Source organism: Dama dama, chromosome 15, assembly GCF_033118175.1.
Source record: "Dama dama isolate Ldn47 chromosome 15, ASM3311817v1, whole genome shotgun sequence".
NCBI lineage: Eukaryota > Metazoa > Chordata > Mammalia > Artiodactyla > Cervidae > Dama > Dama dama.
The window spans coordinates 51,841,550-51,867,139 of NC_083695.1; the positions used below are offsets into that span (position 1 = coordinate 51,841,550).

General features: G+C 36.1%; 1 protein-coding gene across 1 annotated transcript in view; it reads left to right on the forward strand.

Moving 5' to 3' along the window:
* The first annotated feature begins 15,363 nt into the window (after positions 1-15,363).
* The window catches only part of PCDH15 (protocadherin related 15), a 920,738-nt gene continuing 910,511 nt past the window's right edge, over positions 15,364-25,590 (forward strand). The window contains exon 1 of the mRNA XM_061162074.1: positions 15,364-15,633. The gene's annotated coding sequence lies outside the window, so the exon portion shown is untranslated. The remainder of the gene's footprint in view (positions 15,634-25,590) is intronic.

Below are 25,590 nucleotides of genomic sequence, written 5' to 3' on the forward strand. Positions count from 1 at the left end.
AGCCAGACATCCTGGAATGTGAAGTCAGGTGGGCCTTAGAAAGCATCACTACTAACCAGGCTAGAGGAAGTGATGGAATTCCAGTTGAGCTATTTTAAATAATGAAAGATGATGCTGTGAAAGTGCTGCATTCAATATGCCAGCAAATTTGGAAAACTCAGCAGTGGTCCCAGGACTGGAAAAGGTCAGTTTTCATTCCAATCCCAAAGAATGCTCAAACTACCGCACAATTGCACTCATCTCACACGCTAGTAAAGTAATGCTCAAAATCCTCCAAGCCTGGCTTCAGCAATATGTGAACTGTGAACTTCCAGATGTTCAAGCTGGTTTTAGAAAAGACAGAACCAGAGATCAAATTGCCAACAGCTGCTGGATCATCAAAAAAGCGAGTTCCAGAAAACCATCTATTTCTGCTTTATTGACTATGCCAAAGCCTTTGACTGTGTGTATCACAATAAACTGTGGAAAATTCTGAAAGAGATGGGAACACCAGACCACCTGACCCACTTCTTGAGAAACCTATTTGCAGGTCAGGAAGCAACAGTTAGAACTGGACATGGACCAACAGACTGGTTCCAAACAGGAAAAGGAGTACATCAAGGCTGTATATTGTCACCATGCTTATTTAACTTATATGCAGAGGACATCATGAGAAATGCTGGCCTGGAAGAAGCACAAGCTGGAATCAAGATTGCTGGGAGAAATATCAATAACCTCAGATATGCAGAGGATACCACCCTTATGGTAGAAAGTGAAGAGAAACTAAAAAGCCCCTTGATGAAAGTGAAAGAGGAGAGTGAAAAAGTTGGCTTAAAACTCAACATTCAGAAAACTAAGATCATGGCCTCTGTTCCCATCACTTCATGGGAAATAGATGGGGAGACAGTGGATGCAGTGGCTGACTTTATTTTTTTGGGCTCCAAAATCACTGCAGATGGTGATTGCAGCCATGAAATTAAAAGACGCTTACTCCTTGGAAGGAAAGTTATGACCAACCTAGATAGCATATTGAAAAGCAGAGACATTACTTTGCCAACAAAGGTCTGTCTAGTCAAGGCTATGATTTTTTCAGTGGTCATGTATGGATGTAAGAGTTGGACTGTGAAGAAAGCTGAGCACTGAAAAATTGATGCTACTGAACTGTGGTGTTGGAGAAGACTCTTGAGAGTCCCTTGGACTCCAAGGATATCCAACCAGTCCATCCTGAAGGAGATCAGTCCTGGGTGTTCATTGGAAGGACTGATGCTGAAGGTGAATACTTCAATACTTTGGCAACCTGATGCAAAGAGCTGACTCATTTGAAAAGACCCTGATGCTGGGAAAGATTGACGGCAGGAGGAGAAGGGGAGGACAGATGATGAGATGGCTGGATGGCATCACCGACTCAATGGACATGGGTGTGGGTGATCTCCGGGAGTTGGTGATGGACACGGAGGCCTGGTGTGACGTGGTTCATGGGGTTGCAAAGAGTTGGAAACGACTGAGCAACTGAACTGAACTGAACTGAATTTCTGTTAACAGTGTAAAAATAAAACCAACTCTCATACATATGCTCATATTAGGGTCCCTTATTAATACAGGTTCCCAAAACATATTCACTGTCATTCTGGGGCTGACACTTATTATCTTTCTTTAGGTTGTTTGACTTCATTGGGGGTAAAATTTAGAGTAGGAAATGTTAGACTCTATTCAAGAGATTTGGGTAACAACAAAGTTAATAAAATTGTGTGGTTTATTATGACATATTTTAATTTATGAATCATGTGATATATTATGTATTTGATCATTCAGAGGGAGGGATTGGTGGACTATATATCAATAGTGTTAGTCACTCAGTCATGACCAATTCTTTGCTACCCCATGAATTGTAGCCTGTCAGGCTCCTCTGCCCATAGAATTCTCCAGGCACGAATACTGGAGTGAGTTGCCATTTCTACATTTCCATATTAATAAGCCTCTTTTAATAATGAACAAATGTTGATCGAATATATATTTTAACTCATGCCAGAATTGGAGTCTGTATCATGCACCTAGGCTGTGATAATAGATTAAATTTTTCTCAGGTATGTGAAGTGAGGAAAAAAGTACCAATAATGCTTCTGAGATGAAGAATGATGATCTGAGACATTATGCCTCAGGTGTGCACAGGTCTTTTTGTCACAGGAGGTCCCCAAAGTAACAGTGAAGGGAATTCAGACCTGTGCAGTTCAGTTCAGTTGCTCAGTCATGTCTGACTCTTTGTGATCCCATGGACTGCAGCACACCAGGCTTCCTTGTCCAGCACCAACTCCCAGAGCTTGCTCAAACTTATGTGCATTGAGTCGGTGATGACATCCAACAATCTCGTTCTCTGTCTTCCCCTTCTCCTACTGCCTTCAATCTTTCCCAGCATCAGGGTCTTTTCCAGTGAGTCAGTTCTTTGCATCAGGTGGCCAAAGTATTGGAGCTTCAGCATTAGTCCTTCCAATAAATAGTCAGGACTGATTTTCTTTAGGACTGACTGATTTGGTCTCCTTACAGTTCAAGGGACTCTCAAGAGTCCTCTCCAACAACACAGTTCAAAACCATCCGATCTTCAGTGCTCAGCCTTTTTATGGTCCAACTCTCACAACCATACTGACTACTGGAAAAACCATAGCTTTAACTAGATAAACTTTTGTCAGCAAATTAATATCTCTGCTTTTTAATTTGCTGTCTAGGTTGATCACTGCTTTTCCTCCAAGGAGCAAGCATCTTTTAATTTCGTGGCATCAGTCACCATCTGCAGTAATTTTGGAACCCAAGAAAATAAAGTCTGTCACTGTTTCTATTGTTTCCCATCTATTTGACATGAAGTGATGGGACTGGATGCCATGATCTTGGTTTTTTGAATGTTGACTTTTAAGCCAGATTTTTCACTCTCCTCTTTCACTTTCTTTAAGAGGCTCTTTAGTTCTTCTTTGCTTTCTGCCATAAGGGTAGTATCTGTATATCTGAGGTTACTGATATTTCTCCTGGCCATCTTGATTCCAGCTTGTGCTTCATCAAGCCTGGCATGTTAATCATTAATTTTTGAAAACTGACGAGAGTTTCCTAGGGGCCCATTTTGTGGGGGAGGGTCATTTAGAGGTTATTTAAAAGTATACAGACAGAAAAATATTCAACAAATGATTACTTTTCAGTAGAAAAAAGTTATTAAGTATTTGATCAGATTGAAACTAAGAGATCTGCTCTGAATATAAGAGTTGTTTCCCTTGATCTGTGTTTTCAAGTTACAACTACTAGTGACTGGAGCTAACATTTCTAACAGCAGAAGTGACTGACTGAAAAATTGTCTAAGTTGTTCTAACTATTCACATGAAGAATTCTGGCTTGAGCAAACTGATGATATCATCAAAGTCTTTGTCTACCATATTCCTTTCCTTTCTTTTCCTCTTTCTGTGACTCAGACGCATTTTTAGAAATATCTGCTCATTTATATGTTTTTTGTATGCCGGCCTTAGTTATCACCATGCTGCCAGTAGCTTTTCCTGACACATTGTTGGCACTCAATACAGAGCAAATATATGTGCAGCACTTCTTCAGATAAAGTATCTCTGGATTAAGAGATGAGAGTTTTGAAAATGAAATAATATGTAATTATAGTATATAATAAACATACCTCTATACAGTAGGCTGGATTCTCACTATGATTCATTGAAGCCTATTTGCTGAGCTTAAAATTTCTTATTGACTATACTGGCATTTATCATAGTACAAAAGGGAGAACCATTTGTTCTCTGGATTATGGGAGAAAAGAGGGGACAGTGTAGACCTGAAATAAGCAGGAGTGTTGGGTAATTGGGACAAGTTGAGTTGCAGTTTAGATATTGGAGGGGGCAGTGTGGGGATCAGAATCTAGCAATGTGGTAATTAGTGAGCAATGATTAATTCATTTACTTTGCATATGAATTCAACGCTAAGTATTGCAGAATTTACATAATTTCATTGCTTGAAAGTCCCGTAGAAACTTCCCCAGAACTATCTTTCATTAATTCATTCAGAATTGTGTGAGAATTACAGAGGGAATAGATGATGTTAGTAGATTAGATTTTATATTTCTTTTGTTTTCCCCTATCAGTATACATAAAGAGAAATCTAGGAAGATGTTACTAACAAAGAATGTTGATAAAAACTCAATTAAGATTGCAGCAATCTCTGACTGTTCTAAAATCTAATAGCTTGCTGAACATGCTAGAGCAAGAGACTTTGTGGGTAAATAACTTACAAATAATATTCACACCTTAACACTTAAGGTGCAGAGTTGTTCTCCGTGTAATTTATGCTCTCTTACTATAGCCATACTTGTATCAGTTTTTATCATCTAGATCAGGAAGAAAAATGTTGTTTCTTAGGCTGTCAGTGTTAGTATTAAAAAAAAAAAAAAAACAATTTATTTGTTTTCCAGTTCCTTAAATTATCTTAAAGGATGAATCAATATAAAAATGGACATGAGCATGTCAATGGCATATGTATCTTGGAAAATATCCCTGCTTCCATATTTCTACCTGTTTCCATTAACTGCAGAATTATCCTGTCATATCACTTTTTGTCTGAAGTGGGGCTTGGCCTTGTTCCAAAATATGTGACATGATAATCTCTGGCTATGGAAATTGTGGAAGCTCTTCTACATGAAGCTATTAAGCAGGTGTAAAATCCTTCAGTCCAGCAGGATATGGATTTGAAAGAAGATCATACATTTTGGAGAGATCTGAATAATTGCAAAGGAATAAATCAACTGCCCATCATCCTTTAAGACCCAGGAGCTGGTGCTGGCTCCAAGAGGAGGCAGTTGGAGCTACAGGATGAGACTGCCTGAATTCGTGAACTGCTTAATGCAGTGCAAGTGAACAAAACGCCTGCCTCCCTTCCCTACCTTTTAATTCATTTCAGTCTGCTCTGCCACATGAAGAAGAAACCTGCTCAGCTCTGAAATAACTCAAGCTTCACGTTCTCTCTGTCTGTGGTGTTTTGTTTGGAAAAGCTTAGCAAATATACTTTATGCTTTGAATGAATGGCAGATTTCCTTCAACACTCTTGTCCATGACTACTTTTGGAGGTGAAGGGAAGAGGCAGAGAAGGACAGAATGACAGAACAAATTTATTTACAAATTTGGGGGCGAGCTTGTCTCCCCACATTCTGCTCTTTGGAATGAGCTATAATAGTGATTATTGAGTCAAGAAAAAACAGTATAAATAAAAATGTCCAGAAATATAAGTCATTTAAGGTAGACATTGGTGCTTTGTCTTATTTCATCTGAAAATAAAATATACATAAATGCATCTAGAGGGGTATACAAAGTGCCAACTAATATTTGCTGAAACTAGGGCTCTAGGAGGACTGTAAAATTTGTATACAATTCAAAATGATGGTTTTAGAATTATAGATAACGAGACCATTTTAAAGCCACCAAAGTACTATTTGAGTATTTCTTCATAAGTCCTCAGTGTAGCAGGGTGGTGAAGGTGATTCGTAAAACTTTTTCTTCCCCATCACCTAAATTCTAATTATGAAAGCTTTAAATGAGCAAAGTAATTCCATTATTTACCTGTTAAGTATCCGTGTGTGTTTATATGTACATTTATATAAATAAATACATTTAAAAATATATTTAAATAAATACTAATATGTTTATATATATTATATATATATATAGATATAGATATACATATATGTATCCTCTCTCTCTTTCTCTGAAAGCTAGTCTGTCAGTTATGTCCAACTCTTTGTGACCCATAGACTATAGCCCACCAGGCTTCTCTGTCCATGAGAATTCTCCCGCCAAGAATACTGGAGTGGGTTGCTATTCCCTTCTCCAGGGGATCTTCCTGACCCAGGAATCGAACCCAGGTCTCCTGCATTGTAGACTGCTTCTTTACCAGCTGAGCTACCAGGGAAGCCTTGTATCTAAAACCTGTGTTTAGTAATAAGTCTTAGGCTCAAGAAATCTAGTATATTATCTTGGTAATCTATCTTCAGATTTTTTTTTTATTAAAGTCAGAAGGCAAAATAAAGCTGAATCAAATTTTATTTTACACACTAATAATGTCCTCAGTCTTTAGAAATGTATATAAAAGTATAGCTCATAGTAAACACTGTCCTACAACATGTGATCCCTAAGTACCTCTGGTGGATGTAGGTTAAAGTTATATTGAGATATATTTTTACTTTTTCTTGTATATTTTTGGAAATAGTTTCCTCAGCTGCTCTGTTTTTGATTATATCAACTAATTAATCTGAGTGTTTGTATCTTAGTGAGACTTATATCATTATTTTCATGTGCTAAAACAATGTGTAATTTATATACATATAAATTTATTTATATATAAAAAGTTCTGTAAAGTTTTCAAACATATTGAAAATAAACTTTTATTGTTTAGACACTTCAAATTCTTTATTTTATTGAATTCCTATATATGTGTACATAGAGAAATTTGCTATCTGACTGAATATATTAAATACATCAAGAATTTATCCAGTGTGGTAGACAGATTTCTAAAACCACCCCCAATTTCATCACCTGGTATGAGGTCCTGCATTATCCTTTCCCCTTGGATATGGAAGGAACCTGTAGCTTACTTATAACCAATGGAATAAGGCAAAACTTTTGGGATACTGAGTTTGTGATTATGTCACAAGAGAGATGTAAGGTATTGTTTTCCTAGTACATATGGAGAGCTGCTTCTGCTGGCCTTGAAGAAGCAAACAGCCGTGTTGTAAACTGACTAAAAGGAAGGCCATGAGGCGGAGGAAACAATGACCAGCCTCTAGCACCTGAAGGAAGCCACCAGCCAGTGGTCAGTAAGAGGTAAAGCCAGGCCCTGGGCCCTCAGTCATATATATAGTCACAACCAAAGGCAGTCATGCAGATCACTCGAATCAGCTTATAAATGGAAACTTTCCTCATCAAGTCTCCTGAAGGGAACTCAACCCTGTTGTCACAACCTTGATTAAAGCTTTGTGGAGTCCTGACCTGAACCTATGACCCACAAAAACTATGAGATAATAAATGTGTGTTATTTTAAGCTGCTAAATTCGTGGTAATTTGTTGTACAATAATGCAGCTAATGGGGCTTCCCTGGTGGCTCAGACAGTTAAAGAATCTGCCTGCAATGCAGGAGAGCAGCATTTGACCCCTGGGTTGGGAAAATCCCTTGGAGAAGGAAATGGCAACCCACTCCAGTATTCTTGCCTGGAGAATTCCATGGACAGAGGAGCCTTGCAGGCTACAGCCCATGGAGTTGAGTCTCACAGAGTCAGACATGACTGAGCAGCTAACACTTTCATTTCAAAGCAGGTAATATATCCAGCAGATATGAACTGGAATTAAGAAGAGGTAGCATTATATATATATATATATATATATATATATGTATGTATGTATATATATATATAGTATTTAGATATACTTTGTATATATATATAGTATTTAGACTAATTCAACTATTTTGTAATGTATAAATGTTTTACTTTAGGGAGAAAAAAGTATCTCTAAGGCAACTATGAAATAAAATAGCTAAAGATTAAACATGGCATTTAGAACATATTTTATAGCAATTATTTTTACATTTCTTCTTAGTTTTATTTTCCTAGGTCAAAAGATTTTAGACTACATGAAAGAGATAAGTAATCTCACTTTTTAATGTTTAATCTCATCCAAGCTTAAAAATAGTTCCTATATTTAAAAATCTATCAGATATATTTCTCATTGTAAATTCACTACTCTTTAAGAATTAAACTTTGAAAAATAGTGTGAATGGTTCAGTGTCTTCACATATTTTACTTAGTTACATTGTATATGTACATATGCAACTATATATTTATGAAATTGGTTCTTTCACATTGCCCTTGAACTACTGTATTATATGCCTAAACCATTCTTCTAAAGTAATAGCCTGTCTGTTTGATACTTCAGCACAGCCAAGTATTAAATGAAGATTATACTATCACTTTATCCCTCAAGCTGTTGCTATAAAACAGGCAAGTGCTGGGAGATACACACACACACACACACACACACACATATGTGTGTGTATATATATACACACATACATAATATTTGCCAGCAATATATATATATATATATATTGCTGGCAAAAACAAAAAAACAAAAAACAAAGTTATGTTAATTATAGCTGTCTTGAATCCTGACAATAAAGAATTGTCAAAATCAAAAATAAAGACCTGAAATCACAACAAAGGTTTACTGATGTGAATATAGATAACTCTCTGGCCCCAGGTCCCTGGTTGAGATTTTATTGTGTAGTTATTCCCAACAGCTTTGAATTTCAACTCTAAGTGACCACAGACAATAACAAGCCCAGAATGACTTGATTCCTGGCAACTTGGTGAGACCCTGTCTGTAATGAGCAAAGCTATTCTGATATATCGAGAAAGCTTTTGTTCACTAAAGCTTTAATCTGGGTTAAAAAAAAAAATGCGTTCTCTACTTTTTTGCTTTGCAGTTCCCATTGACTCAAGGACTCAGTCCTCATTCTGAAAGGATAGACAAAATCCTCTTGTGTCTCACTTTCTCAGTGAGATATATTTGAGAGTAATGTTTGAGTTAGTACCGGTTTGCTTAACTTAAATCAGATACTCTGAAATTCTTCCTACCAGCAGACTGAAGTCTAAAGCCCGTAAAAAAAACATTCTATTTAGTTAGCATATAAATTTGCCAGAGATAGTGAATGGAATAGGCAGTATTTTAAGTCTCTTGATAACAAGAAAAGTAGCTTTGTGTTATCAGCCTACTGTTGGTAGGTATAATATAAACCTATCATGAAAACAAGTCAAGATTTCAAAAATTAACTACTAAAAATGAAATTTGTAATTTTGGCTGGCTATTTGCTTTTTATTGTTCATTAAACACCAGTGCACAGATGAACTGGCTTGAATACAAAGGTTTATAGTACTCTTCACAGCTGTATGTAGGATGTAGCTGATTTTTGGCATACAGCTGAAACATTATGTGTTTCTATTCAATTTTTCTGTAAAATTCATCTTTACAAAAAGCTCTCACAAAATATTAATACAATTGGCTTTATGAATTTTTAGAATAACATAAAATATGCATTTCTGAACAAGGACAAACAAAAATACATGCTAAACATATTCAAATGGTTTTCTATGAAAGGGAAGGGTATTTGAGAATAAGAGCTGCTAAAAAATTAATTTAAGAAATAAAAATGTATTAAAAGAGACCTGGGGGTGGGGGGAATCCACCACTGTCTCTCCCGTAGTAGTCACCAAAGCTATATTGACCATGATGTTGCCAGTACATATGTTTATTTATACATTTTAATGCAGTTTTTATGAGAGGATGAGCACAAGTTTTCTTTAAATTTAAATATTTGACCTTTTATTTTGCCATTTAAAAAAATAATTTTGTGATTAGTACTATAAAGCCTGAATAACTATCCTTAAAGTTATTTAATATGCATATCCACTTTGCTATCATTTTTATATTTAATAATTCATGTCTTATGAACTTCCATAAAAGTTCATTTTTATGAACTTTTATATTTATTCATTTCTTAACTCTATATATAATATTTTTCCTATTATAAAGTAAGTGAAATTCTAAGCTTTAATGATTAAATGTTAAAATGCTGTCAGTGTTTAAAATCTTTCTAAAGATTCTAATGTAGCCAATTTATTCTTCAAAGTAAACTAGTTCCACATGTGTGTCATTGACTGCTGTACTTTAAATAATATAAAACTTTTGTTAACTTTGTGCTATGCAGTTTATATAGTGTTCAGTTCGGTTAAGTCGCTCAGTTGTGTCTGACTCTTTGCAACCCCATGGACTGCAGCACACCAGGCCTCCCTGTCCATCACCAACTCCCAGAGTTTACTCAAACTCATGTCCATTGAGTCAGTGATGCCATCCAACCATCTCATCCTCTGTCATCCCCTTCTCCTCCTGCCTTCAATCTTTCCCAGCATCAGGGTCTTTTCCAATGAGTCCACTCTTCACATCAGGTCTCCAAAGTATTAGAGCTTCAGCTTCAGCATCAGCCTTTCCAATGAATATTCAGGATTGATTTCCTTTAGGATTGAGTGGTTTGATCTCCTTGCTGTCCAAGGGACTCTCAAGAGTCTTCTCTAACACCACAGTTCAAAAACATCTATTTTTCAGTGCTCAGTCTTCTTTGTGGTCCAACTCTCACACCCAACATGACTACTGGAAAAACTATAGCATTGACTATACAGACCTCCCTGATAGCTCAATTGGTAAAGAATCTGTCTGCAATGCAGGAGACCCTGGTTTGATGCCTGGGTCAGGAAGATCTGCTGGAGAAGGGATAGGCTACCCACTCCAGTATTCTGGCTTAGAGAATTCAGTCCATGGGGTCACATAGAGCCAGACATGGTTGAGTGACTTTAACTTTCACCTTTGTCAGCAAAGTAATATTTCTGCTTTTTAAACCACTGTCTAGATTTGTCATCGCTTTTCTTACAAGAAGCAAGTGTCTTTTAACCTTATGGCTGCTATCATCATCTGCAGTGATTTTGGAGCCCAAGAAAATACTGGTTCCATTGTTTCCCCATCTGTCTGCCAGGAAGTGATGTGACCAAATGCCATGATCCTAGTTTTTTGCCTGTTGAATTTTAAGCCAGCTTTTTCACTCTCTTTCATCTTCATCAAGAGGCTGTTTAGTTCCACTTTGCTTTCTGCCATAAGGGTGGTGTTATCTGCATATCTGAGGTTATAGATATTTCTCCTGGCAATCTTGATTCCAGTTTGTGCTCATCAAGCCCAATATTTTGCATGATGTACTCTGCATACAAGTTAAATAAGCAGGGTGACAATATCCAACCTTGACATACTCCTTTCCCAATTTTGAACCAGTCTATTATTCAATGTCCAGTTCTAACTGTTGCTTCTTGACCTGAATATAGGTGTCTCAGGAGGCAAGTAAGGTGGTCTGGCATTCCCATCTCTTGAATAATTCTCCACAGTGTGTTGTGATCCACACAGTCAAAGGTTTTGGCATAATCAATAAAGCAGAAATAGATGTTTTTCTGGAATTCTCTTGCTTTTTCTATGATCCAACAGATTTTGGCAATTTGATCTCTTGTTCCTCTGCCTTTTCTAAATCCAGCTTGAACGTTATGAGAAAATTGAACCTTAGACATTGAGCAGCTTGAGGAAGATCAACTGACTTAAATGTCAGAACAGAGTTTGAATTTCTATAGCCAGTCCCAATGCACAAGTGCTTGACCACAGTCTTGTGTTGCATTATTGTGAACCTTGTGACCTGGGGCTGTGAACCAGGGTTCTTGCTGTATGTACTACCATGACAGTGAATGGACATAAGCTTTACTTGACTTGTCCACTCACAGGCCCACTCCAGATCTTCTGATTTATAGTCCCCAGGATTCTTTATTTTAACAATAACCTGATGACCCTTAGGCAAATAAAAACAAGGAACATATAACATAACTGATTACAGGACCTCCTTGCCTGAAATTCTATAGTGGCATGACAAAAATCAAACTTTATTATATTTTGAACTTTTTATTTTATATTGGAGTATAGCCAATTAACAGTGTTGTGATAGTTTCAGGGGGCCAGCAAAGGGACTGAGCTATACAAATACATGTATCCATTCTCCCCCAAACCCCTCTTCCCCAAAATCAAACTTTAAAGCACTGCATTACAAGTACTGGCTCTTTCTTACTTGCACCTGTAAACTAATCACAGCAAACTTTATGTTAAAATAATAATACTAATGCCTAAAGAATACCAAATATTTGTAATATTCCTTTACTGTTTTAAGTATTTGTAAAATATGTCACATTTAAATATTTTACTAAGTGTTGGTAGTTACTATACTAATATCCAGATGAAGAATTAGACTGTCATAGGGGTTAAAGAATTAGTTCAAGATCATATAACGATTAGCTCTCAGGCACTTACATGCCAGCTCTAGCCCTCTTAACGTGGGTACTTATATGTCTCCTGAATTATAGACATAGCTGTAGAGGCATGAGAAAGCATAATGTGTTTAGAAGAATAGCAGGCTCTTTGGTGACATAATTCTCTGAAATTTTTTGCTCAGTGTAAATAAGAAATCTGACTGAGACTTAAACAAGTCAGATTATTGCCTAGCTAGAGCATGCAGAGTCAGAAATCAAACACATAGTCCCCAGGCTCTCAGATGTAGGTTCTTGACCCAGCATGGTACCACTCAATTCACTTTGCTGGAATCCACTCTTTTGAATTAGTTGCATGTTTCCATGGTTGTGTTCTAACCCTGAAGTTCATCCTAAATCACAGTTAAACTGTAAAGTATGTTTATCTGAATTATAACTACTTTCTTTATTCTTTTTGGATTCTCGTAATAGTATCTTGTACCTAGTCCATAGTGATTCTTGTTTCCATGTATATCTTTCACTCAGTCTTAATTTTCACAGATTCTCTTTAGTCTAATTTGAGAGCTCTGTCTGGTCCATCCTGGACTACTGTTTCTGGCCATTTTAAATATGCTTCCTTCAATCTGTATCCACCATGAACTTTGCTATTCTTTTCTTTTTTTTCTTTTTGACCATTATTTTAAATATTTGGAATGAAAGGTGAAGTTTCATATTCTGTACTATGGAAGGAGTATTTTATAGCATTTAAAATCATTTGTTTCAAGTGTATATTAGACAAATAAGATATTAGAGCTGTATGCATGTACTTTATCAATAGAACATTTCATTAAACATTTACTTCATATGTGAGACTTTTGGCTAGATGTAGTAAGGCATGTGAGTATGTGTGCTCAGTCGTTCACTGATGTAGACACTTTGCAACCCCATGGACTATAGCCTGCCAGGCTCCTCTGTACATGGGGTTTCCCAGGAAAAAATACTGGAATGGCTTCCCTTCTCCAGGGGATCTTCTTGACGAAGGAATTGAATCTTGCATTAAACCTGTCCAGGGATTGAAACTCTGTCTCCTGCGTTTCCTGCATTGGCAGGCATATTCTTTACAGCTGAGCTATGTGGGAAGCTAAAGATAAATTAAATCATGCCCTTGTTTATATAATAACTTATATTACTAGGAATACTAAGATAAAACAAAAATCATCAAATGTCATCCATGAGTTTATTTGACAATAATGGATGATCAACTTCCTTAGACCAATTATTTCCATTCCTGGAAAGTTATGCTGATAATAAGAATAGAATAAAAGACATTTCTACAAACATTAAAATTAGAAACAACATAAATGTCAAAATGTAGCTATTTTGATAAATAAATTGTATATATGATGAAATGTAATAGCAATCATTAAAATATAGTTTTATTGACTAAAAGAACATCCCAGTTAATTTGTCAAAGGAAAAAAGGAAATTGAAGTACAGAACAGAATTTAATTTGGCTTTAAAATATATGTGGGTGAGAGAAACTTAAAGACGTCTAGTCTATAATATTATATGCCTTCTTTTTTAACAGAAATTATCTCAGGATCTGTTAGTGACTTTTTCTCTTTTGTTTATTATATTTTTTAATTGGTCCCCTAAAATTCACCTATACTTATCCTTTAGAATATTGCATTTTATAAACATATATTTTCCCAAAATATCAATATAGAGTTATTTTTTTAAAGAAAAAAAAATTAGCTATTGTCATCTACAAGAGTTCAATTTCTAATGATCTGATTTCTCATAGAACATGAGGAAGAGATGAAATTTTCTGCATTCTAGCTATCTTTCTGATGTGTCATCAAAATTATATCTAATTGGATGTCACCAGAAATGAAGCTGACTTTGTCTTTTTTAAAAAAAATTACATTTAATAACTCTTATTGTTACTGGAACAGTTTTCATAATGCCAGCTGCTTTATTCACCAACCATATCAGTGTATGGATTATTCCATATATGTACTATTCCCCAAAGTGAAAAAAATCTCCTCAAGCTAAATATACACAACTTTGTGTAAGTGTTTATTGATAAAAGAATCTTTATTAAATTATCAATGTTTGAACTTTTAAAACATCAGTTCTTACAACTATAAAATGAATGTGTCTCCTGGAAGCTCTCACTACTGTCCTCCAGCCTTTGTTTTGAAGGAGGCAAATGCTTTCGTTTCTTTGAGTTGTATATAAGGGCAATCAGGTTCTGTCTGAAGAGTCTGAGTTCACCTATTTGTTATCTATGACTCACCTGTGCACATTTCACTGCTTGGCATTTGTGACACGTTAGACTGACCCTGGATTATTTACACATTCTTCTAAATGTTTCTCTCTCTGGAAAACTGAATTTGCAAGAAAAGTGAATTTTGTATTAAATGAGGTGTTACTCTCTAAGAATGAATGTGCATAAATATGGCAACACTCTAACACTCTAGAGGCACTGTGAATTTTTTCTTCTTAAATAGGATGAGTATATGATCATGATATAAATCTCCCTTATCTACGAAGAAAACATGTGCTGTGGGGATTTTGTCTGTGTACTTTTCATCTTGTCACTTTTAACCAACTTCAAGATATTTGCTCTGGCACAACCACACTTCCAAAATTGCTTTTATTTTTAGCTTCTTCCTTCTGAGAGCCTCAGATGAACATGTGGGTAAAATTTGATATGAACTTGCATAAATCCTAGACAAGAAATGGTATACCTGATTGAATAGCTATATTTTTCATAGTTAAAAATTACTATGCTTTTTCACCAGTTTTCATGTCCATTTCAAAATATTGTTGTGGGCATCTCATATATCACAATATTGAAGAAATATACACTATTTTATAGTATGTTTCTGTATAACACTGTTAATGAGTCATGTGTGCCTATAAGAACCTAGAAAATATATTTTTAGCTTCTATAGAATGTGTGAAGTTTCCTTATGCCCTAAAGATATGAGGATGTGGAGGACTTGATATAAAAGGGTAGATTTAAAAGGGAGAGAGAGTGAGAGAGAATGCTGAAAGGAGATTAAGAGACTATTTTGACTTGTCAGTAATACTGTCACGAAATGTAAGCAGCTAAACTTCTTAATGCTGATGAGGTAAAACAGTAAAAACAACCACACAAAAGAAAACAGAGAACCACCAGACAGGCTGAGAGGACGCAGTACAATAAAGCAGCCAGCACTGATGATCAGCGGGGCATCAATTTGTCCATCAGGTTGTACCCCTGTTACTAATTGGTGCAAAGAACTCCCTGGTCGCTGTGTGGTTTAGAGCCTTCAGCTCTCCCCTGCAAGGGCTGAAGCAGGACAGCTAATTGCTATTGCTTCCGTGCCAGTGAATCAACGTGCTGAGCTAATAGCAACAGATAGAGGGCAGACAGATCCCTGCTAGCAGCTTAGAGTTAGTTGCTTGTGATAACTAAGGCAGTTGGCATATATCTCAGAACCCGGAGAAGGATAGTATGCCTTCTGGATTAATACGTTGAGGTTTTTTTTTTTTTTTTTAAATCTCTAGTTAGTTTTTCTTGATGATGTGAAACTGGATAACAATGTCTCCCAGAAACGAGAAGTGTGACGTGAGAACAAGCCGTCTTGGACCTAGATTATGAACATTGGTTGTTTTGAAAGGAATGTGCAGGAGACAGCCTTTGCAAGAAAAACTTGCTGCATAACCTTACATGGGCTAAAGATGAAACTTTAAACCGGCAAGTAAGTTCTTTTTTCCCCCTCCCTTTTATTGGTCTTTCAAATTTAAGGCAGGAGTGAAGTGTGGAGAAAGTTGAGACTTTGTTTCAGCATAATAGATCTCTGTCATGAGATCACTTTCTGTCAAGCCTGTTCAAAGACTTGAGCAGTAATGATGTACATGTAATTATATGCTGGGAGAATGAGCACAACCCCTTGTCCCCTCAACCTTCTGGATTATTGTGTGGTATTGTAATTTTGTTGAGAAGTCAATGCAATATTTGGAAAGACATGTGCTTTTGAATTATGACTCTGTGGCTTGTCGTTTTTAAAAAATGTAATTGTAATCCTCAACTGTTTTTCTTTTTATATTTGTTTGTTTCTGTCTCCCTGACAAAATATAGGAAAATGGTGTCAGCATTGACATGGTATATTTGGTTTTTGTGTATTCATGTACACGTGCATGAGGTTTTGTTTTGTGTGTGATAGCTGAAGGAGGTTAGAGTTAGTAGGTAAGTGTCAGTGGCTAACTCTGTTTCACAATTAACAGAGTTATATTTTGTGATTTGTAGTCATCTGGAATATCCTGATATTTACATACAGATCTTTCAGTGTATTAGAGTATCGGCTCCTTTACAAAGATATTGGGAGCATTAACCATTTAGAATTTGAATCCAGGAGGACTTTATCCTTGTAAAACAAAATTAATGCTAGATGGTACTAACTGCTTTCCTGCTTTGTGGTATGATCTTTACATTAACACATACTAATGTGTCTCTAGCATGCACAGATGGCCATCAGTGGGATGGAGTTGTAACATGCATGGATGCAGAGACCCATTTTGAACTTGGTATAATGTGACGGCCTCATGTAAGGTTAACTCCAAGTCCATGCTCATTCGCTGTCACAAGTAGAGCTAATTGTCAAATCTGGTAACCAAATACTTAAAGCATAGGGTTATTGCATTGCTTCAAGTCAGGGAAGCAAATACTTTGTGAAAGAGGCACATTTTAAACATAGAATGCTTCCTGTAGTTTGCACACCTTGTTTGAAACTTTTTATGCATGCTCATGGGAACTTATTTTTCACTGCAAATGTCTCCTCTGTTAGTTTCTTTAGTTTTCTTTAGTTGTGGCTAAGTGCAAGTTGGTGCATTGATCTGTATGTGCAAGTCTTCAAATTTCAGCAACTCGATCCCCTTGACTGTGGACTCATTCTCCTATGAAATAGAAGTTCATTTAATGTGTGCCCAGTTACACTGAGCAGGGACACCCTCATCTCTCAGATGGCGTGATCATGTGCACGTGAAACAAGGAATGTGATTTCCATCAGTTTACCACCAAAAATGACCCTTAAACATTAACCATTCAGGGACTTGAACAGATGAGCATGTGTGCTATCTTACTATTAGCTGCTTATGTGGAATATTATGGGGTAAAGTTTTGAGTATTCTTTAGAAAGAGGTTTAAAAACTCTTGCTTTCTAAGAGACTTTTTAAATTATAATATATGCATTTATGAGAGTATTTGAACTCACTGAGCTAGAAAAGTAGTTTAAAATTAACAGTAATAATTATAATTCTAAGAAGAAAGAATTTAAGTTAAACATTCATTACAGACTTTTGTTTCTTAGTCTTTCCACATTTAAATTTTGCATAATCTGGATTGTGTCTTTTCACCATCCAACTTTAAAGGCAAACATAAACTGAAGCCCTTTGTAAAAATTCCCCAGAATTTTGATTCAAAGCTCAAGTTTGAAGTTAAACTCAAAAGGTAATTATTATTTTTCTTTGATCAAAAAATGTGTGTCAAGCAAATGTGTATTGAGTAATTAATCTTTTCTGTAATCACTTGATCATGTGGGCTTTTGATACTGGATAAATAATGAGACCTTGTATAATAATAGTACAAAGTAAAATTTAAAAACAATAAGGTAATCCCCTAAATGTGAATTTTCTAAAGGATAGGTAAGTATATTCCTCCTGTTGTAAATGTACAGATATAATATCAAACAATAGGAACTTTCATCCCTACTTCCATGTGTAAAATAATACAAACTTCTCTCAGCTGTTATCTCAATTTTTTTCTAGCATGTATACATTTACATTTCATTGTAGCTTTAACATTGAGGGGAAGATAGAGCTTTAAGTTTTACTCAGGATCCCAACCTATGAATAAATTCAAGATGGCAGAAAAAATAATCTCAACGGAAGACAGGATACTTTCTCTATGGTGTGGATGTGTTTATCAACTAAAAGTGTAATTTTACTTGAATTCTAAGAGTTGGTTATAGTCATTTTTTCCCCCACTTTTGAAGAGTTATTTTTACTCTTGTCATCACTTGTGTCTGTGAACCATTTTGTTTTTCTCTGTCTCTGTAGATTACATATGTGTCCATGGGGGAGGCTATAGAATTATGTAATATTGAAAAAAATACTGTTACTCAACCTGGGTGAATTTTTATTTTTATTACTATTTTTATTTTAACTAAAAGTTTGCTTGGATATAGATATATTTTCTTTTGTACTGGGATTTTTATTTGTTATTAGCTTGTAATATGGCAGATCATTGATTCCAAACTAATGATGACATATGGGGCTTCCTATATTAGTTTCATGCTCAAATATCACTGGTTGCATGAGGAAATATTGGAAGGAACTGTGGGAATTCATTAGGGCTCACAGTCAATTTTGAGTGCGAAAAAGAGCTACTGTGAGTAATTTATGGCAAAATTATGTTCTCTTGGTAGAATCTCTGTATAAATTCCAAAGCTTCAAAGCACTCAGAAACTGAATTAATATGCAGCCTTTTTTTCAAATTGAATACTAGAGCCACTTAGATTGAAATGGTGACAGGACCAGAAAATATACATGGAAATTCCAAATGTAACCATTACCTCTCTGAACATGTGAGTGGATTAAGGGGAGGCAGAATGAGGAGGTAATTTTGAATGTGAGTATGAATCGTATGGCCTTGAAGCAGAATCACCACCTGTGATGTATAAGCCATAGTGCCAGATTTTAAGGATCACTAAATGAATATTATTTTGTCTCAGCCTGCAAATAAATGAGACACTAATGAGCAAGATACACACATACACACACACACGCACACACACACAAACACACACATACTTTCTCTTTATTAATTGATATAAGGAGCAAAGAAATCTCACATTCTGGTATAAAGACAGCAATAATTGTCCTTGTAAGCCTTGGCACAGTCCCTAAATATCTCTAACACAGCCTACCAGAGTTTTTGTAAAGATCAGCCAAGTTAATGAATAAGAAACCTGTATGTTCCTAAATAGTAATCAATTAACAGTTCATCATTATGATTGTCTACCAGTTCCTCAAGATGATTGTGTCTCTGGGTGTGTATATCTATCAACAAGTAATAACAGCAGAGACATAATTTCCACTCTAAAGAATAAAAGTTTCTAGCTGAGCAATGTAATGGACAGAGTTCCTTTTAGCTCATGAGTAGTTTAAAAGTTGCACTCAACCTTCAATATCAGATCATGGCTATTGAAGCTATAAAGGTAAAAGGCAAAAGTAGTCATTATTTCAAGAAACGAAAGCATTTCTTTTCTTCTGACTGGTAAACAGAAAAATTCCAAGCTTGTTTATTGTGCTCCTTGATGGATAAGAAATTGACAGGAGGTGCAACTTTCTTTACGGCATTGCAAGTGTAAGCAGTCTCAGGCTATGGCAGATGTGTAGTTCCTATTACTTTGAAAAGTCATTCATTCTAATGCTTAGTGAAAAGGCGGGTTTCAGACAGAATTAAGCACTGTTTCCTGAATCGGGGAGGACAGCGGTGTGTGCGATGAAGTGCATCATTCAGTTGGGAGCCCAGCTAATGAATGCTCTCCCTGTTGTTTTCATGGAGGTGTCAGAATGAGCCTTTTCTGATTCTGCATCACTGAATCCTTATGGAAATGCAAATTGTTTATCCAAGGACAGTGACTTTCCTTTTTGCTTTATCATTTAAGGGACTGATTTTGTCAACTTTGCAGCACATCACTAGAATCCAGAGAAGGTTCATTAAACTGGATGAGAGGTTATTTCTTTAGAACTTTTAAGTCACTGACTATGGACAGAGACTGGAGATGTCCTAAAGAGATACTCACAGAGATAGATACATGCTCAAAGAGAGACACAGAGGTAGATACATGAAGAAGAGACACAGAGAGACTCACAAGAAGAGAGATAAGTAAATTAGAGACACAGAATGAAAGATGGAATACAAGAGAATGGGACCTGAGAGAGAAACTGAAATACACAGTGAGAAAGGAACAGAGTGAAGAGAAAGGTAGAAACAGTCAAGGAGCAAAACAGGATCAGAGAGACAGAGAGAATTGGACAGAAAGACACAGACTGATTGAAAAATAAATGGTTAAAAAGGGGAAAAAAAGATAAGGAAAGGGGAATAGAAACAAAAATTCTAAAAGCAGAGACAAAAAGGGAGATTGAGGCAGGCAGACAGAGAAAAAGAAACAGACCGGATAGCAATAGAGAAAAACCAAAAGAAGAACAAAGAGGCTTTTTGATGCAAAGATGGAAAATTGAGACAAACACAAAGGTGAGGAGAGCAGATGGAACTGAGCTTAAATCTGCCCTAGTCTCTTACTAATGGTGAGCTTGCTTTCTCACTTCTCAGCCTGGGCTTCTATCTCTGAAATGGTGGCCCAAGGATGCAATTCACAGGCATAAAGCATCCTGGAATAGGAGATAAAACCAAGGAATGTCTTAGTAAACAGAGATTGATACTTATCATCATCATCACCCTTTAAGGAGAATTTGGACAGTAAAGACTTTGGAGTCAGAACTCAGGTCAAGTCTTGCTTCACCCCTTATTCTACAAGTAAATAATTTAGCATTGATAAACTATAGTTGCTTTACCTGTGAAACTCTGATATTGTTTTCTACCTCATAGTCTTGCTCCGCAAATTAAATGAGAGCATATTTCACCTGGGGCTTTGCTTCGCATGATGTATTTTAGCAGTTCCACTAACTAGCTCAGTGTCCAGAATTTAGTAAGTAGTCAATTCATATTTAATCAATGAATACATATTTGCTCTAAATATTAGTTTCTACAGAGTAAAGGAAAGCTGAAATGATGTTTCGGAGTTTCAGTGTGAAACACTGCAATAAAAAGTTTCCTCTATTCTTTGCAGAGAATGATGGTGTTAGTTTGCACAGTTGGTATAGGAGTGGTCTCCCTGAGTCCATTCTACTTTCTTAAGAACAACTGAAATAGTAGTTGTGACCATGAACATTTGTCTTATCCTGGTAATGACTTTTGGTCCTACTTATTCATTTATTTACTACAAAGACTATTTGTAGAAAAGTGATAGGAATTTAGCAAACAATGAGTGAATGTTTAGATTAAGAAAAGTAAAGATGTACGAGGGACAAGAGAAGAGGGTCTTGGGAAGCTTTGAAGAGGGATTTAAAGGCCATTAAAGGTATTAAAGGTCATTGCTGATGTCAAGAAGCTAAGAACTAAGAAACAAACGTTGGTTTCAAAAATTAGAGGTCATTGCTGACCATGACAAGCAGTCCAGGTGCTATGATACTGGTTAAAAGATAATTGGCCTGGAAGTATTTTGGTCATTGTTTTATTATTGTTTCTTGATTGTTTTAATGGTTCACACTTTTAAGAGTTCCTTCTTGTTCTCTGTTACTTTTTTTTTTTTTTTTTTAATTTTTATTATTATTATTTTTTTTTCCAGTGGGTTTTGTCATACATTGATATGAATCAGCCATGGATTTACATGTATTCCCAATCCCGATCCCCTCTCCCACCTCCCTCTCCACCCAGTTCCTCTGGGTCTTCCCAGTGCACCAGGCCAGAGCACTTATCTCGTGCATCCCACCTGGGCTGGTGATCTGTTTCACCATAGATAGCATACATGCTGTTCTTTTGAAATATCCTACCCTCACATTCTCCCACAAAGTTCAAAAATCTGTTCTGTATTTCTGTGTCTCTTTTTCTGTTCTGCATATAGGGTTATCGTTATCACCTTTCTAAATTCCATATACATGTGTCAGTATGCTGTAATGTTCTTTATCTTTCTGGCTTACTTCACTCTGTATAAGGGGCTCCAGTTTCATCCATCTCATTAGGACTGGTTCAAATGAATTCTTTTTAATGGCTGAGTAATATTCCATGGTGTATATGTACCACAGCTTCCTTATCCATTCATCTGCTGATGGGCATCTAGGTTGCTTCCATGTCCTGGCTATTATAAACAGTGCTGCGATGAACATTGGGGTGCACGTGTCTCTTTCAGATCTGGTTTCCTCAGTGTGTATGCCCAGAAGTGGGATTGCTGGGTCATATGGCAGTTCTATTTCCAGTTTTTTAAGAAATCTCCACACTGTTTTCCATAGCGGCTGTACTAGTTTGCATTCCCACCAACAGTGTAAGAGGGTTCCCTTTTCTCCACACCCTCTCCAGCATTTATTGCTTGTAGACTTTTGGATAGCAGCCATCCTGACTGGCGTGTAATGGTACCTCATTGTGGTTTTGATTTGCATTTCTCTAATAATGAGTGATGTTGAGCATCTTTTCATGTGTTTGTTAGCCATCTGTATGTCTTCTTTGGAGAAATGTCTGTTTAGTTCTTTGGCCCATTTTTTGATTGGGTCATTTATTTTTCTGGAATTGAGCTGCAGGAGTTGCTTGTATATTTTTGAGATTAATCCTTTGTCTGTTGCTTCATTTGCTATTATTTTCTCCCAATCTGAGGGCTGTCTTTTCACCTTACTTATAGTTTCCTTTGTAGTGCAAAAGCTTTTAAGTTTCATTAGGTCCCATTTGTTTAGTTTTGCTTTTATTTCCAATATTCTGGGAGGTGAGTCATAGAGGATCTTGCTGTGATTTATGTCGGAGAGTGTTTTGCCTATGTTCTGCTCTAGGAGTTTTATAGTTTCTGGTCTTACATTTAGATCTTTAATCCATTTTGAGTTTATTTTTGTGTATGGTGTTAGAAAGTGTTCTAGTTTCATTCTTTTACAAGTGGTTGACCAGTTTTCCCAGCACCACTTGTTAAAGAGGTTGTCTTTTTTCCATTGTATATCCTTGCCTCCTTTGTCAAAGATAAGGTGTCCATAGGTTCGTGGATTTATCTCTGGGCTTTCTATTCTGTTCCATTGATCTATATTTCTGTCTTTGTGCCAGTACCATACTGTCTTGATGACTGTGGCTTTGTAGTAGAGTCTGAAGTCAGGCAGGGTGATTCCTCCAGTTCCATTCTTCTTTCTCAAGATTACTTTGGCTATTCTAGGTTTTTTGTATTTCCATACAAATTGTGAAATTCTTTGGTCTAGTTCTGTGAAAAATACCGTTGGTAGCTTGATAGGGATTGCATTGAATCTATAGACTGCTTTGGGTAGAATAGCCATTTTGACAATATTAATTCTTCCAATCCACGAACACGGTATGTTTCTCCATCTGTTTGTGTCCTCTTTGATTTCTTTCATCAGTGTTTTATAGTTTTCTATGTATAGGTCCTTTGTTTCTTTAGGTAGATATACTCCTAAGTATTTTATTCTTTTTGTTGCAATGGTGAATGGTATTGTTTCCTTAATTTCTCTGTCTGTTTTTTCATTGTTAGTATATAGGAATGCAAGGGATTTCTGTGTGTTAATTTTATATCCTGCAACTTTACTATATTCATTGATTAGCTCTAGTAATTTTCTGGTAGAGTCTTTAGGGTTTTCTATGTAGAGGATCATGTCATCTGCGAACAGTGAGAGTTTTACTTCTTCTTTTCCTATCTGGATTCCTTTTACTTCTTTTTCTGCTCTGATTGCTGTGGCCAGAACTTCCAACACAATGTTGAATAGTAGTGGTGAGAGTGGGCACCCTTGTCTTGTTCCTGATTTCAGGGGAAATGCCTTCAATTTTTCACCATTGAGGGTGATGCTTGCTGTGGGTTTGTCATATATAGCTTTTATTATGTTGAGGTATGTTCCTTCTATTCCTGCTTTTTGGAGAGTTTTAATCATAAATGAGTGTTGAATTTTGTCAAAGGCTTTCTCTGCATCTATTGAGATAATCATATGGTTTTTATCTTTCAATTTGTTAATGTGGTGTATTACATTGATTGATTTGCAGATATTAAAGAATCCTTGCATTCCTGGGATAAAGCCCACTTGGTCATGGTGTATGATTTTTTTAATATGTTGTTGGATTCTGTTTGCTAGAATTTTGTTAAGGATTTTTGCATCTATGTTCATCAGTGATATTGGCCTGTAGTTTTCTTTTTTTGTGGCATCTTTGTCTGGTTTTGGAATTAGGGTGATGGTGGCCTCATAGAATGAGTTTGGAAGCTTACCTTCTTCTGCAATTTTCTGGAAGAGTTTGAGTAAGATAGGTGTTAGCTCTTCTCTAAATTTTTGGTAGAATTCAGCTGTGAAGCCATCTGGTCCTGGGCTTTTGTTTGCTGGAAGATTTTTGATGACAGTTTCGATTTCCTTGCTTGTGATGGCTCTGTTAAGATCTTCTATTTCTTCCTGGTTCAGTTTTGGAAAGTTATACTTTTCTAAGAATTTGTCCATTTCATCCAAGTTGTCCATTTTATTGGCATAGAGCTGCTGGTAGTAGTCTCTTATGATCCTTTGTATTTCAGTGTTGTCTGTGTGTTACTTAAGTTGCTTTTTTATGAACATAGTCTCTTATCTCCATGAGGATATTAATTGAGTGCCTGCTGTGTACCAGAAACTATTCCTGGTGCTTAGGCCATCCATTTAACCTCTTCAAGGTAGGTGATATGGTACAAATGTTCCCTCCCGGTTTACTTTCATTTTTTAATATCTCTGCCTGAGTCCTTCACGTAAAAAGCCTTGACAGTCTGCTAAACAATCTGCTGTCTGATACTGTGAGCATGAACTAGAATGCTCTCTTTGGAGCCTTAGCTACATCAACGTGCTAATATTTTATAGAATGACAGCAAGGCTTTAAAACATCTTTGTAAAGTTTATTGTGAAACTTTCACTCAGGATATACTGAGTTCTGACTAGTATATATTATATAAATTCTTATACTTTAATATAAATGAGGTTTAAGAATAGAATAAAATTCAACAGAGCTTCAGATAAAAAGGCTTCACTTTATTGCTGTTGCAAATAGTTTTTTCAAATGATGGTGACTTCAGTGGAAAATATTGTGTGAATGAGAAAAAGCTAAAGCAAAAAGCATTTCTAGTATTTATTGAGGATAATGCATATTTTGTAAACAGTTGCCATTTGGATATAGATTATTTTTTCTTTCTCACTTTTTTTATACATTAACATACACACATGTCTGTGTGTACGTTTATGTGCAAATAAAGTGCTTTCTTAGAGCCCATTTTATTTTAATAAAAGTTGTAGGTGTGCATTGTTTAAAAAAAATCCACTTGGTGCATGTAGTTAAATATGAATTTTACTTTTCTAGTGAAGTCTCCTTATTTGTTCAACCATCTATTCTGGCAGTGTAGTATCTTTATTTTTCTCTACATTTCTCCATCATAATACACTTATGATTCTTTCTCTTCATTGATTATTTATCTCCTACAATAGTACTTAAACATTTGGCTGCTTTATGCCATCACTACTTTTAATCCCCTCCCAAGTTCCAAATAGAAAAGCATATTATAAATTCTAGTTATTTTAATATGCTAATCATATAACAACAATGGGCTGTGATTTGATTTTCTAATTTTTGTTTTTCTATTGTAAGCACATTGCTTTTTTGTGCTTATTTTTCTAAATATGTATCTTTAATATGTTGTGCAACATTATACAGATCATTCCAGGCAATAAATCTTTCCAAACCCCCAAAAAGATTGATGCCTTGGTTCCATTTTTTTCCCCAAAATGGCAGCCCTCCTTTCAGTTATATTTTGACGCAGACTGGCATGGCCTCTTTGCCTCTGAGTGGGGTGTAGGATTACACTGGGATCCCACAGCCACTCAGATGGGGACTGGGA